This window comes from Lipotes vexillifer, unplaced genomic scaffold, assembly GCF_000442215.2.
Source record: "Lipotes vexillifer unplaced genomic scaffold, Lipotes_vexillifer_v1.1 scaffold104, whole genome shotgun sequence".
Lineage (NCBI taxonomy): Eukaryota > Metazoa > Chordata > Mammalia > Artiodactyla > Lipotidae > Lipotes > Lipotes vexillifer.
This window is the reverse complement of record NW_006789458.1, coordinates 3,327,959-3,344,140: the sequence shown is the minus strand read 5'-3', so window position 1 is coordinate 3,344,140 and position 16,182 is coordinate 3,327,959. Positions and strand designations below refer to the sequence as shown.

The 16,182-nt window shown below is 36.3% G+C and overlaps 1 protein-coding gene and 1 non-coding gene across 4 annotated transcripts in view; one reads left to right on the top strand and one right to left on the bottom strand.

The window, feature by feature from the left end:
- The window catches only part of AKT3 (AKT serine/threonine kinase 3), a 391,132-nt gene that overhangs the window by 60,737 nt on the left and 314,213 nt on the right, over nucleotides 1–16,182 (top strand). The window lies entirely within an intron of this gene.
- On the bottom strand, nucleotides 14,156–14,228 carry TRNAE-UUC (transfer RNA glutamic acid (anticodon UUC)). Its single transcript has one exon. It is a non-coding gene; the product is annotated as a tRNA-Glu (tRNA).

Genomic DNA, 16,182 nt, shown 5'->3' with positions numbered 1-16,182 from the left:
GAAAGAGTAAGGTGCAGAACATATACAGCAGTTTTTGTGTAAAGGAGGGGAACTAGATTTATTTGCTCTATTGGCATAAGGAACTCTGGAAGGAAAAAGAAGAAACTAACACTTTTCCCCAGGAAGTAGGGTATGAACTGGGCAGATGACAGAGGTGTGATGAGACTCTTTACTGTATACCTTTTTAATCTGTTTGACTTTTGAGACTTGCAAATATCAGTACCACCTGTTTAATTCAATTTTTTAAATGTCTTACAGTATAACTTACACCTGGTTTTGGCACAGTACGAATTGGGGCTTTTTACTAATTCTAAACCACTGGCCCACAGCATAAAATGTTTCTCAGCACACTCTATGCAGCCTTTTGTCTCTATAGCTTTATAACTTCGCCACTTCTGGCTCCATATTTTATGTTCTAGCAACATTGAATTTCTTCTAACACGTGGCACTGTTTCATACCTGTGTGTGTATGTTTTACCTGTGTCTTCTTCATATTCATCTTTTAAGAATCAGTTAGTCATGTTCTGTGGGAAGCTGTTCTGCACCTCTGCAGGCTGAGTTGGGTGATTGTCGTAATACTCTGTGTATTTGTCTAGTAGTGCTCTTATCATATTGCATTTTAACATTCAGCTCCTTGTATAGTACCTAGACATACAGACTCAAAGATTTGATTCAGTTTTTTTTTTTAATAACTCTGTAGGGTAGGGGTCATCTCTCAAAGAGCTTGTAGTCTTTAGTAGAGACATACATGTAGGAATGTAACTAACATAAGACAGAGAGTAATAAGTGAGACAATAGGCAAGGTTATATTTCCAAAGAAGTTCTTTTGCATGGGTCTTGAAGATGTGCCATGGTCCAGTGGGGGACATTTTAACAGGGCCTGTTTAAGAGCAGCAAATAATCCGGTGTAGCTTCAGTGTAGAGGAATCATGACTCAAGGTGAATTGGGAAGGAAAGGAAAAACAGGGACAGATTGTGAGAGACCTAACATTCTAGTCTGAGGAATTTAAATAGTATCTTGTAGGCAGAGTAGGACTATCGAATGTTTTTGAACAAGGAGCCAATCTGATCTGTGTTTTAGGATGATTACTTTTATACTTTCTGTAGAGTGGTTTGAAAAAGGAAGCTATGAGAGACAGGGGCATCTGTTAAGATACTTTATACTGTAAACTACAGTGTTGAATATGGGATCAAAAAGGAACAGGCAGCTACATTTTCAAACTCCATGTTTTTGTCCATATAGTCCATTCAGCCTAGAATGATCTCTTATTCCAAAAGTGATATTCTATTCATCTTTGAAGAGACAGCTTATATGTAACATCTACTAGTAATCCCTGATAAATTCCCACCAAATGTAATTAATTATACCCTGTTCTGACTGCCTTTCATTTACTTATGACTTTTTTCATACTCTACCTATCTTATAATAGTTGTCTTACTCACCCCTGGAATTAATTGTTTCCTTCTGGAAACCTTTGTGTTACTTTATTTGACCTACTCATACAACACTCAACACATTGTATTATTGTTTGATGTTTTTTCTGTTTACTTCAATAAACATTTCTTGGGTACCAAACCTGGAGGAATTCATACTTTGGCAGTCCATATGTTTATAATGTATGATTAGATGTATGAGTTTTTAAAGGCAACTTTATTTTGATCTCTTGCACATAACATAGTTGGTTACTTATTAGGAACTCAATATTGTAGAGACATTAGTGGAACAGTATTAGTTAAAAGCCAGGTTTGAATCCCGACTCTACCACTGTAGCCTGGATCCTCTGTAGGAAAGTTAGCCTATTTAAGCCACAGTTTTCTCACTCGTAAAATGGGGAATTAGCTTGGGCTGCCATGACAAAATATCTTAGACTGGGCAGCTTAAATGACAGAAAGTTATTTCTCACAGTTCTGGAGGCTCTGAAGTCTGAGAGCATGGTTTCAGCATTTTTGGGTTCTGGTGAGGACTTTCTTCCTGGCTTGCAGGCAGTACCTTTTCGTTGTGTTCTCACTAGGTGGAAAGAGATACAACAAGCTCTTGGATGTCTTTTCTTATAAGGGTACTAATGCCATCATGAGGGCCCCACCCTTGTGACCCCATCTAAATGTAATTTCTTCCCAAAGGCCCCATCACACTGGGGGTTAGGCTTTCAACGTATGAATTTGTGGCGGGGGCACAAACAGTCCTTAGCACTATCTTATACAGTGGTTTTGAGAATTGAATAATTTATGGAAAGCATTTAGCACTGTGCCTCTAACATAAAAAGTGATGTGTTTAACCTGTTGTCATCATTGTCATTATTTTGACGGCATAAATTTTGCATATGGGGTAATGGAGGAAAATTGCAGATGCATTAGTGATTTTTCTCTTCATTGGTGGAGGATATGTGATTAATTATGAAGGGAAATGTAGGAAGAAGAGCAGGATTGCAGGCACTCTGATTAGAGGTGCTTTCTTCACTCTATCAAGAGACAAGGAGAAGATGGATGCAAATGTTAGGTTTATAGATGTAGCATAAAAATGCTAAGAGTAGAAGAAAAGAGAGCCTTTAATATTCTTTATATGATCTTTAAAATGCAATTCTTAATTGTTTTTATTCAAATATTTATTTTTCTTTTCTCTGATTTCATTGATAAGGATGAGTTTTTCTGTGAGCCCAGGAAGGCAGAAATATCATTTATATCTTCATCCACAAATAATACTAAATTTGTTTTGCTGGATTTTGAAAAGTTCTGTTTCAGACATTTTGAATCTTAGACATATTTTGACATTTTACAATTGGAGTATAATATATTCCTATCCTCTAGCTTGTGGGTTTACTTTCTCCTAAGTTAATGAATCAAGTGTTTATTAGCCTTTCTAGGACTTTAAGTATCTCTAATTCTTTCACTTTTGGCAGTAATTCTCCACATTTACTTTATAGAGTCCCTTTGGTGGAGGCCACAGGCGGAGAGGAAGCACAGGATTCATAAGATGGAGGGCGGGTGAGTGACTGAGAATTTGGGCTGGGCTTGGAAAAAAAAGTGGTAGTGGTTGCACCTTAATAATAGGAATAAATTTGAAGTGTAAGTTGGGACATTACACTGTCTTGGTCAGGTCTGTAAAGATAATGGAATGGTTTTGAGTTTTTTCTTTATGTAAATTTATTAATAATTTATATGACAGAGCTATCATGCCATCTGTACTACGATTTTATCAAAATTCACACTGTGAGCACACAGTCGGCAGTTTGCAGGAACATAGAGCAAATAGTTTATCCCCGACTACATCTTTTCTTTGGTAATAGTGGTCAGAAATACATCATTAAATTGTGGTTTGGGACTTATCTTTTTTGTTTTAATAACAGAAATTTCACCTCTTAATAACATAACCTTAAATTGGCATGCAGGTTTACTGATGAATTTATGGATTTTCTATGAGTGTATGTAGTGGTATGTAGTTAGATGAGACTGATTGTAATATTATAAAGTAGAAAAAGTTTTTCTCTAGGATCCTTTCACTGCTTTTTCCTTGTTTTTTCAACCTCCTCATTTAGGAGTTATCCTCCATAGGCCTTTCCCTGTTTTATCTTTATCAAAAGAAATCCCCCAGTACTTTAGGGCCTTGACAGGTTATCTTTGAAAGACAAATAGATACATTAAATGGCAGATTTTTTAACATTTAATTGGGGCTTTTGAAAATCCAAACAGAATTTCCTTATGGTGAAACTTGAAACATTGACTGACATCTGTTGGGAGAAATATTTTCAGCCAAGAGAGTTTTCTGACTCTGCACCTTAAGTGACAACCTGTTGCCAGGTAGGAAGGGAATGAACACAGTTACATGCTAGTGTCTGAGCATCTGTGCCAGGTCCTTTTTACAGTATCATTTGATCCCCACAGGGAGCTTTGTGAGATAGGCATTCTTATTCACATTTTACAAAAGAGGAACTGAAAGAGGCACAGACAGGTGAAGTGACCTTCCTAAAGAGGTCACATCAGAGGCACATCTTTTTTTTTTTTTTTTTGCGGTAAGTGGGCCTCTCACTGTTGTGGCCTCTCCCGTTGCGGAGCACAGGCTCCGGACGCACCATCTCAGTGGCCATGGCTCACGGGCCTAGCCACTCCATGGCTCACGGGCCTAGCCGCTCCATGGCATGTGGGATCTTCCCGGACCGGGGCACGAACCCGTGTCCCCTGCATTTGTAGTCGGACTCTTAACCACTGCGCCACCAGGGAAGCCCTAGGCACATCTTAAAATCAGGACTTTGAGACTCCAAAGCTTTTACATTTACCAGTAGACCAGTATTTGACAGTTATTTTATTTTTTTTGTTTAATCTATAATTCTTTTTGGTGAACATAAAATATCTTGCCCTCAAGAATTCCTTTGCGTGTTTCTATAGAGAGGGTTCCCCACCTCCTTCATAAGACACCACTTAGATCCTGCTGCTTGTGGTTGATTAGTCTCGAACTTTTTATTGTGTTTTTGGCTAGGAGTATAAAATTGCATTATTAGCAGAGATGGTCAACACTACAACATTCAGCTCTAAACATATTGAATTAGATTTGTTTGTTTTTAGCAGATTGGCCAACTTTGAAGTTTGTACTTAGAGTAAGGAAGTGTATGACATATACTACCTAAGTACACATACTGTAAGTATATATACAATATGACAACTGTATATATGTGAACTATAACATTTGGGAATTATCACAGCAAGAATGAATACATTTCTTGTTATTTATACTTTTGAACAGGTATGTTCAGTGTTACAAAACATTTTGAAAATGTTCATTCGACGACGAAATATAAAGTGCTTGCTATGTGCCAGGGCTATGCTAAATTCTACGCTGAACACAACACTAAAAACACATGGTTTCTGCCCTCAGTGAGATGATGGTTTAGAAGGGAGACAAACTTGTGAGGTAACTATTAAAATACGCTATAATCGGGGCTTCCCTGGTGGCACAGTGGTTGAGAGTCTGCCTGCCGATGCAGGGGACACGGGTTCGTGCCCCGATCTGGGAAGGTCCCACATGCCGCGGAGCGGCTGGGCCCGTGAGCCATGGCCACTGAGCCTGCGCGTCCGGAGCCTGTGCTCCGCAACGGGAGAGGCCACAACAGTGAGAGGCCCGCGTACCGCAAAAAAATAAAATAAATAAATAAAATAAAATACGCTGTAATCATTACAGTTATGGAGTCTGTAGAAGGAAGAGTGGGTGCACTATGGAAGGACAAGTTAATTGTGCTTGGGTGACTCGGGAAGATTTTGAGAAGAGGTAGTTTAAACTGAAGGCCGAATATATTCTTGACTACAGGAAAATTCATGATCTGCTCATACATATTGTATACACAACATTTGCATGGACAGCATTTCCCTTACTTGTATGCATAAATGTAGTATTAAGTTTGAACACTTAGTGTCTTCCCTTTACCTCTAAATCATACATCCTCCATATATCTTTTAGAAGGCTTCTCCTGTAGTTGCTTGTTTCCCTTTATTTTTCTGTTCTGCTGCTGTAAAATTTCTCTGGTTTCTGGAAAGAGGCAAACTAATTGCTGGATAGTAGAGGAAAGTTAAATTTATGATGATTGCTCTATTTCTACATTCTTTACAACAGTTAGTAGTGAGTGAAGCATTACAATGATGGTGGGAAATGGTGAGGAGAGCAGGGTAATGGAACTAGGCGCCTGATTGCTTTATTATTTTCACTGTCGCACAAATGGTTTTCTTCTATTTAGAATAATCTAAGGACTGAAAGTATGACTAGCTATGTTCTTGAGCTGAAAGTGAAGTTAGAAGACAGTTGTCTGGAGGGAAACATTGCATTCAGTGGTATATTAATGATTTCCTGGCCCATTTTGATTGTAAGGCTTTTTGGTGAATTATACTTATGAAGAGTTCCCCTGTGATTAAGTATTAGGATACGTGCCTGTCTGTCTCTAATATACATGCTGGTTCTCATAGGCAGACACATTGGCAGATGTTAAGGCAATTCAATTTAGTTGAGAAAGCCGCATGATATTATGGAAAGAGCCCTGCACCAGACGTTAGGAAAGCTGAATTCAGGTCCTGCCTCTGGCTCTTAGGTAATTTGTTCTCTGCCTTTGAGCTAGTCAGGTAACCTCTCTTAGGCCTCAGTTTCTTGCTTTTTAAATACTGGGTTAGGATAATGCTTCCTAAGGTATTGCTCAACTCACACTTTAATCATCTTATTATTGACAAGGGATTTATTCACCTACCAAATCTTTACTGAATGCTTTCATATTTCAGGTTCTGTGCTAGGTGGTGTAGTCAAAGAGAGACATGGAGGGTAGTCATAGATCAATGGGAGAGAACTGAGAGTTGAGAAACTTATACAACTCTGGTAAATTTTTGACAGACGTAGCAAGACCATTCACTGCAGGAGAATAGTCTTCAACAAATGATGCTGGTACAACTGGATTTCCACATGCAGAAGAGTAAATTTAGACCCCTACCTCACACTATGTACAAAAAATAACTCAAAATGGATTAAAGATCTAAACATAAAAGCTAAAACTATAAATCTCTTGGAAGAAAATGCATAAATCTTTGTGATCTTGGATTGGGCAGTGGTATTTCCGATTTGATACCAAATGCACAAGCAACCAATGAAAAATTGGTAAATTGGACCTCATCAAAATTAAAAACTTCAAAATAGACTTTAAAGACTATTACAGGAGACAAAGAAGGACACTACATAATTATCAAGGGATCGATCCAAGAAGAAGATATAACAATTGTAAATATTTATGCACCCAACACAGGAGCACCTCAATACATAAGGCAAATACTAACAGCCATAAAAGGGGAAATGGACCGTAACACAATCATAGTAGGGGACTTTAACACCCCACTTTCACCAATGGACAGATCATCCAAAATGCAAATAAATAAGGAAACACAAGCTTTAAATGATACATTAAACAAGATGGACTTAATATTTATAGGACATTCCATGCAAAAACAACAGAATACACATTCTTCTCAAGTGCTCATGGAACATGCTCCAGTATCGATCATATCTTGGGTCACAAGCCAAGCCTTGGTAAATACAAGAAAATTGAAATTGTATCAAGTATCTTTTCCGACCACAACACTATGAGACTAGATATCAATAACAGGAAAAGATCTGTAAAAAATACAAACACATGGAGGCTAGACAATACACTACTTAAAAACGAAGTGATCACTGAAGAAATCAAAGAGGAAATAAAAAGATACCTAGAAACAAATGACAATGGAGACACGACGACCCAAAACCTATGGGATGCAGCAAAAGCAGTTCTAAGAGGGAAGTTTATAGCAATACAATCCTACCTTAAGAAACAGGAAACATCTCAAACAACCTAACCTTGCACCTAAAGCAATTAGAGAAAGAAGAACAAAAAACCCCCAAAGTTAGCAGAGGGAAAGAAATCATAAAGATCAGATCAGAAATAAATGAAAAAGAAATGAAGGAAACAATAGCAAAGATGAATAAAACTAAAAGCTGGTACTTTGAGAGGATAAACAAAATTGATAAACCATTAGCCAGACTCATCAAGAAAAAAGGGAGAAGACTCAAATCAATAGAATTAGAAATGAAAAAGGAGAAGTAACAACCGACACTGCAGAAATACAAAGGATCGTGAGAAATTACTACAGGCAACTCTATGCCATTAAATTGAACAACCTGGAAGAAATGGACAAATTCTTAGAAAGGCACAACCTGCCAAGACTGAACCAGGAAGAAATAGAAAATATGAACAGACCATTCACAAGCACTGAAATTGAAACTGTGATTAAAAATCTTCCAACAAACAGAAGCCCAGGACCAGATGGCTTCACAGGTGAATTCTATCAAACATTTAGAGAAGAGCTAACACCTATCCTTCTCAAACTCTTCCAAAGTACAGCAGAGGGAGGAACACTCCCAAACTCATTCTACGAAGCCACCATCACCGTGATACCAAAACCAGACAAGGATGTCACAAAGAGAGAAAACTACAGGCCAATATCACTGATGAACATAGATGCAAAAATCCTCAACAAAATACTAGCAAACAGAATTCAACAGCACATTAAAAGGATCATACATGATCAAGTGGTGTTTTTCCCAGGAATTCAAGGATTCTTCAATATACGCAAATTAATCAACATGATACACCATATTAACAGATTGAAGCATAAAAACCATATGATCATCTCAATAGATGCAGAGAAAGCTTTCGACAAAATACAACACCCATTTATGATAAAAACCCTGCAGAAAGTAGGCATAGAGGGAACTTTCCTCAACATAATAAAGGCCATATATGACAAGCCCACAGCCAACATCATCCTCAATGGTGAAAAACAAACCGTTTCCACTAAGATCAGGAACAAGACAAGGCTGCCCACTCTCAATACTCTTATTCAACGTAGTCTTGGAAGTTTTAGCCACAGCAATCAGAGAAGAAAAAGAAATAAAAGGAATCCAAATCGGAAAAGAAGAAGTAAAGCAGTCACTGTTTGCAGATGACGTGATACTATACATAGAGAATCCTAAAGATGCTACCAGAAAACTACTAGAGGTAATCAGTGAATTTCGTAAAGTAGCAGGATACAAAATTAATGCACAGAAATCTCTGGCATTCTTATAAACTAATGATGAAATATCTGAAAGTGAAATTAAGAAAACATTCTCATTTACCATTGCAACAAAAAGAATAAACTGTCTAGGAATAAACCTACCTAAGGAGACAAAAGACCTGTATGCAGAAAATTATAAGACACTGATGAAAGAAATTAAAGATGATACAAATAGATGGAGAGATATACCATGTTCTTGGATTGGAAGAATCAACATTTTGAAAATGACTCTACTACCCAAAGCAATCTACAGATTCAGTGCAATCCATATCAAACTACCACTGGCATTTTTCACAGAACTAGAACAAAAAATTTCAGAATTTGTATGGAAACACAAAAAGCCCCGAATAGCCAAAGCAATCATGAGAAAGAAATACAGAGCTGGAGGAATCAGGCTCCCTGACTTCAGACTATACTGCAAAGCTACAGTAATCAAGACAGTATGGTACTGGCACAAAAACAGAAAGATAGATCAATGGAACAGGAGAGAAAGCCCAGAGATAAACCCACGCACATATGGTCACCTTATCTTTGATAAAGGAGGCAAGGATATACAGTGGAGAAAAGACAGCCTCTTCAGTAAGTGGTGCTGGGATAACTGGACAGGTACATGTAGAAGTATGAAATTAGAACACTCCTTAACACCATACACAAAAATAAACTCAAAATGGATTAAAGACCTAAGTGTTAGGCCAGACACTATCAAACTCTTAGAAGAAAACATAGGCAGAATGCTCTATGACATAGGTCACAGCAAGATCCTTTTTGACCCACCTCCTAGAGAAATGGAAATAAAAACAAAAATAAACAAATGGGACCTAATGAAACTTCAAAGCTTTTGCACAGCAATGGAAACCATAAACAAGACCAAAAGACAACCCTCAAAATGGGAGAAAATATTCACAAATGAAGCAACTGACAAAGGATTAATCTCCAAAATTTACAAGCAGCTCATGCAGCTCAACAACAAAAAAACAAACAACCCAATCCAAAACTGGGCAGAAGACCTAAATAGAAATTTCTCCAAATAAGATATACAGATTTCCAACAAACACTTGAAAGAATGCTCAACATCATTAATCATTAGAGAAATGCACATCAAAACTACAATGAGATATTATCTCACACTGGTCAGAATGGCCATCATCAAAACTAGAAACAATAAATGCTGGAGAGGGTGTGGAGAAAAGGGAATCCTCCTGCACTGCTGGTGGGAATATGAATTGATAAAGCCACTATGGAGAACAGTATGGAGTTTCCTTAAAAAACTAAAAATAGAACTACCATACGACCCAGGAATCCCACTACTGGGCATATACCCTGAGAACACCATAATTCAGAAAGAGTCATGTACCACAATGTTCACTGCAGCTCTATTTACAATAGCCGGGACATGGACGCAACCTAAGTGTCCATCAACAGGTGAATGGATAAAGAAGATGTGACACATATATACAATGGAATATTACTCAGCCATAAAAAGAAACGAAATTGAGTTTGTGTTATTTTTTTGAAATTGAGTTATTTGTAGTGAGCTGGATGGACCTAGAGTCTGTCCTACAGAGTGAAGTAAGTCAGAAAGAGAAAAACAAATACCGTATGCTAACACATATGTATGGATTCTTAAGAAAGAAAAAAAAAATGGTCATGAAGTACCTAGGGGTAAGACGGGAATAAAGACACAGACCTACTATAGCATGGACTTGATATGGGGAGGGGGAAGCGTAAGCTGTGACAAACTGAGAGAGTGGATGGACATATATACACTACCAAACGTAAAATAGATAGCTAGTGGGAAGCAGCCGCAGAGCACAGGGAGATCAGCTAGGTGGTTTGTGTCTGCCTAGAGGGGTGGGATAGGGAGGTTGGGAGGGAGGGAGATGCAAGAGGGAAGAGATATGGGAACATATGTATATGTATAACTGATTCACTTTGTTATAAAGCAGAAAAGTAGCACACCAGTGTAAGGCAATTATATTCCAAGAAAGACGTTAAAAAAAAATTTAAAAACTTATGTGTCAAATGGCACTCTTAAGAAAGTGAAAAGACAACCCACAGGATAGGGAAAATATTTGAAAATCATACATCTGATAAAGGTCTAGTACCCACAGTATATCAAGAATATTTATGACTCAGTAATGGAAAGACAGCCCAAATTACAAATGGGCAGTGGATCTGAATTGACATTTTTCCAAAGAAGATACACAAATGGCCAATAATTCATGAAGAGGTGCTCAGCATCATTAACCAGCAGAGAAATGCATATCAAAATCACATGAGATATCACTTCACACTCATTAGGATGGCACTAATCAAAAAGACGGATAATGAAAAGTGTTGATGAGGATATGAAGACATTGGAACCCTTATACACTGCTTGTGGGATTGTAAAATGGTGCAGCTGCTTTGGAAAACAATTTGGCAGTTCCTTGAAAACTTAAACAGAGTTATCATATGACCCAGCAGTTTCGTACTTAGGTATATACCCAAGAAAATTTAAATCTTATGTTTATACAAAACTTGTATATGAACATTCATAGTAGCATTATTCATAAAAGCCCCAAAGTGGAAATAACCCAGATGTCCAGTAACTGTTGCATGGGTAAAAAAGATATGGAATAATCCATAAAATGGAATATTATTTAGCCAGAAAAGTAATGAAGTGTATACATGCTATACCATGGACGTACCTTGAAAACCTTATGCTAAGTTAAAAAAGTTGGATATGAAAGGCCACATATTGTATGATTCCATTTATATGAAAAGTCCAGAATGGGCAAATCCACAGAGACAGGAAGTAGTTTAGTGGTTGTCGGGGCTATAGGAGGAAGAGGGAATGGAGAGTGGCTGCTAATGGGTTCAGGGTTTCCTTTTAGTGTGGTGAAAGGTTCTGAAATTAGTGTTGATGTTTATACAACCTTGTGAATATATTAATACTAAAATCAAAACTACACTTTAAAACTGTAATTTTATGGTATGTGAATTATATCTCAGTATTCTTTTTGTTTTTAAAAGACATGGTCCTTTCCTTCATGGTGCTAAAATGAACTGTTAATATGATAGGGATAATAAAGGGTTCCATGGGAGGATACAGTATGACCTTCTGTCCTACTGTGTGGAGTTGGGGGTCAGATTCCTGGAATAAGTAACATTTAAATGGAGACCTGAAGAATTCAAGAATGAATTGAAGTTACGTAGGTGAAAAAACTGGTATAGTGGAAATTAGGAAACAGGGACGAATATATCAGAATTAATAACTTAAAGCCAATTTTAGTTCAAACAGGTATAGGCTCCTACCTCTGGCACTATGTAAGATTGTTACAGATCTTTTACTTTGAGTAATTTAATTATCCTATAATGTGTATTATGAAAAAATTATGTATCTTAACCTTCTGGCGAAAACATTTTTCATGATTTGATTCTAAATATTTAAAAATTTTAGTGTATGACATTTTATAATTTTAAATTTTCCTGAAACCAGAGCTAGATTCTATAATTTGTTTATGCTGGGGTTTTTTCCTCCCCTTTATCTGTTTGTAGATTTTATAAGCCAAGTTTTCAACCTTCCTTCATATAAAAATTCTACTGTTTTCTTTCCTTTTGACAGTTTGAGGTTAATTTCAGATCTTTGTAAGCATTATTTGCTATAGAGTTGGGATAAATACAAATGTTTGTTTCTCTTTGCTGTTAGGTAATAAAATATTTTATTAAGAAGAAATTTCAAACATGTACAAAAGTAGAGAGAATAATATAGTCAACACCCCTGTAATCAACACCAGCTTCAAAAATTTCCAACTCATAGCCAATCTTATTATATACCCACCTATTCCTTCACTTCCTAAATCATTTGGAAGCAAATCTCAGAAGTTACATCACTTTATATGCATGTTCATATATCTCTTAATGAAAAGAATTCTTTTCTTTTTAATATGTATTATTGAGTATTTTTTAACTTGGAAATTTTTCCATATGAAAACAAATTATTTAAAAAGTTGTCTCTTGCTGGAAATAAATGGCTAATTTGTTACTCTTTTTTTTGCTTATATACAGTGTTCATTTCTTCTAATAAATATTAGGTATGCTTATAAAATGATAAAGTTGACGTTATGAGAATGTGGTTCATAGTCTTTATGTTCCTTGTTGTGATTAATTATGATTAACTAGGACTTAGGCATGGTGAAACTTTACAGCCAGAAGTTATGTCCTTTTACTGTATTCAGTGGGCTTTTCTGCTTCGCCTTATAGGAGTGTCTGTATCATTTAACATTATGGGGGCTACCAGTCCTTGTTGAACACACATCTCTCTTGGCTTCCCTGACATTTGACTTTCTTGGTTCATCCCTGTATTGGAGTGCTCTTTTACTGACACATTATCTTTTGATATCCACTACATGCGACTATATCTCATCCTTATGCTATTCTTGAGCCTCTTCTGTTCTCTCTGCAAACTCTTTATTTCTGCTGTCATGCTGCATGACATCATAAACATACATTATGTATGTATTAGTGAATCCCAAATATTTGTTACTAGTCAATGAAAGAACCTCTTTAATGTTCTAGTTGATTATTTAAAATGTTCCCATGGATAGATATCCCATTGTCATGATAAATTCAGATTTTCAAAATTTTCATCTTTTTTTTCATTAATACTGATTCCCCTTCACCTTTCCTCTATTGACAAATTATTACACTTCTTCAAATTACTAGGCTAGAAATATTCATATCTTCCTCCTCTTTCAACCACCTAGGCACATCCTATTATCTTGTTCTGTTAACTCTTCCTTCAAAATATGTTATTTGCATTTTCATTATTATTTACCTATTCTAAGCATTTCCTTTAGGAAATTTCCTAACTACCTTTAGGTCATCTAAGTGCTCTTCTCTGTGATTCCCTAAACCTGTGTGTTCTCCACAGTCAAGATGATGTATATACATGTCTCTCCCTTATTAGAATTCATACTCTTCAGGGGCTAAGATTGGATTTCATTCATGCTGCGACCGTAATACATGAGACATAGTAATATTCATTAAATTGTTAATTGAATTGAATTGGATTTCTAATCTCTTTATACTGTATAATATCCTTTAATATCTATTTAAGGTCTTGTCTTTCCCTTGCAGTGCGTCCTATATAAAGTACTCTTTGAGAATCCAATAAAAGCACTATAGTGTCTATCAATGTGCCCTATAAATTTCTGTCATGGAACTTACTGCAATCTAAAATTATTGTTTATTTTCTTTTTTATTATCTTTTCTCCCTTTGAATGTATTTCCTGTGATGGTAGGGACCATGTCAGCCTTACACATTTTATATATACATTCTAATATATATGTAAGTATACATTTTAATATAACCTTGCACAGGGTATTGAATATGAATGGGTATGCTTCCTGCTTAGTTAAGAGCAGTGTACTTATACAAAATACAAATAATTTCACAGCAGTTACAAACCTTAAACTTTGAATCTTTGTTTTATTGTTATCAGACTGATTTTTTTTTTTTTTCTTTTTTCGCCATGCTGTGGTGCTTGCGGGATCTTAGTTCCCTGACCAGGGATTGAACCTGGGCCCTCAGCAGCGAAAGTGCAGAATCCTAACCACTGGACTGCCAGGGAATTCCCAGACTGATTTTTTCTAAAACAGTACTTTCATTGGTAAAAAGTCTAGTCAAACTCTTCTACCAGACATAAGACGGGTTCTGGGAATACAAAGATAAATAAGAACATCATTCCTGATTTTTATGGAATTTTGGAATAAAGAGAAAGAAATGCTTAAATATCCTTGTGGAGGTCATGGAAAGCTTCCTAGAGGACATCTCGTATCTCTAAGGTTTTTTCAGCTCAAAAATTGTATGATTCATAGGTGCCATTTTCCTTAGCAGTAACAAAAACTTTGGTAGCCACAAAGCAAAGACTGACTGCTACCAGCAGGATATTCTTGGCTGTTCCCATGGCTGCCCTCATTCTGATTAATTTGAATATTTACTTCAACCTAAGTAGTAACTTTGGAATTTAAATCTAATTCCTTACTAGATAGAGATTATTTTTAGATTACCCATTATTTTGTTAGCTGAGAATAACTCAAAGGAGAATTCAGCAGTGTTGTACATGGCTTTACTGAAGCCAGTGCAAGCTTTCCTTGTTTGTGGTTTGTTTGATTTTTGTTTGGTTAACAAGGAAATTAGGAGATATTTGCACTTAGCACTACTAATACACTATTTTTATACTTAATTTATACAACCAATTTACTTATTTTTGTTTTCACTTTCATTCCCATTAGAAGGTAGGCTCTGTGAGAGCAGAATTTTTGTCTGTTGTGTTCATTGCTCAATAAATATTTGTTGAACGAATACTTAAGAAGTCTATTGGTAGCCTTAACAGAGTAGTTTGAATAAAATAGTGGGGATGGAAGCTAGTTTACATGGTTGAGGACAGCTTGAGCTGATAGTGATTTAAAAATCAAACAGGAATAGGTTTTTTCCCCTCCTTTTAAAACATGTGATAAAGAATATTTATGAAAATTCCTCTCTTAGCCACTTTTGTTTCTTTTAACTGCTGATAGCTTGTCAAATCTCTTTAAAATGAGCATGTCCTATTAGGTTTCTTTTTTGTAATTTATATGTGTCCTAATCATTAAATTTATTTATTACTGTAAGTGATATGATCTCAACTTATTATGACTTTTTAGATTTTTGAGAAAATGAAAATTTTAGCTGTTCCTTTCTTTAACCTAAATATAGCTGTGAAATGATGTATCAGTAAATAGTCTTAGACCTTAGATTAATTTTATTTTTTAAAATTGCTAAGCAAATGTGTACCAAAAGTAAATATGTGTATAAATGTCTTTATATTATTCACAATTCTAAAATTAGACATCTGTCTAATGAATGTTGTTCTACATTTTGCTAAATGATTAATAGTAATTAAAAGGTTAAATATAAGCTGAAGAAAGCTTTGAATTTTGAAATGTTTGCAACAGCTAGTAATCTGACTGATGCAGACGTTTTTGTCAAAGTTGAAAAAGTTAGAGCTAATTAATTTCTTGGGAGACATATGATGAAATTGTAGGTGTGATAACATATTTGAGTAACATATGGTAGTTATGGGGCACCTTTCTAATGATTGAGCAGCCAGTTAAATACAGACTTTTTTGGTTGTTTTTCTTTTATTATCATTCTTTGTTACTGTGTATTTTTAAATTAATTTAGCTTTCCGGAGGTCAGTACTCAGGATTTAATGATTTATGTTTAAAATATTAACGTGAACACTTTACTCTGAATTGGCATAAATTTAGTAAAAAGTTCTCTTAAAAATACATCCCTTTTTTTCCCTCAGCATATGCATGTATTATACTTACATGATTAAAAACAAATCCAGGCTTTCCTGTGGTGGCGCAGTGGTTGAGAGTAGAGTCCGCCTGCCGACGCAGGGGACATGGGTTCGTGCCCCGGTCTGGGAGGATCCCACATGCTGCGGAGCGGCTGCGCCTGTGGGCCATGGCCGCTGGGCCTGCGCATCCGGAGCCTGTGCTCCGCAGTGGGAGAGGCCACAGCAGTGAGGGGCCCGCGTA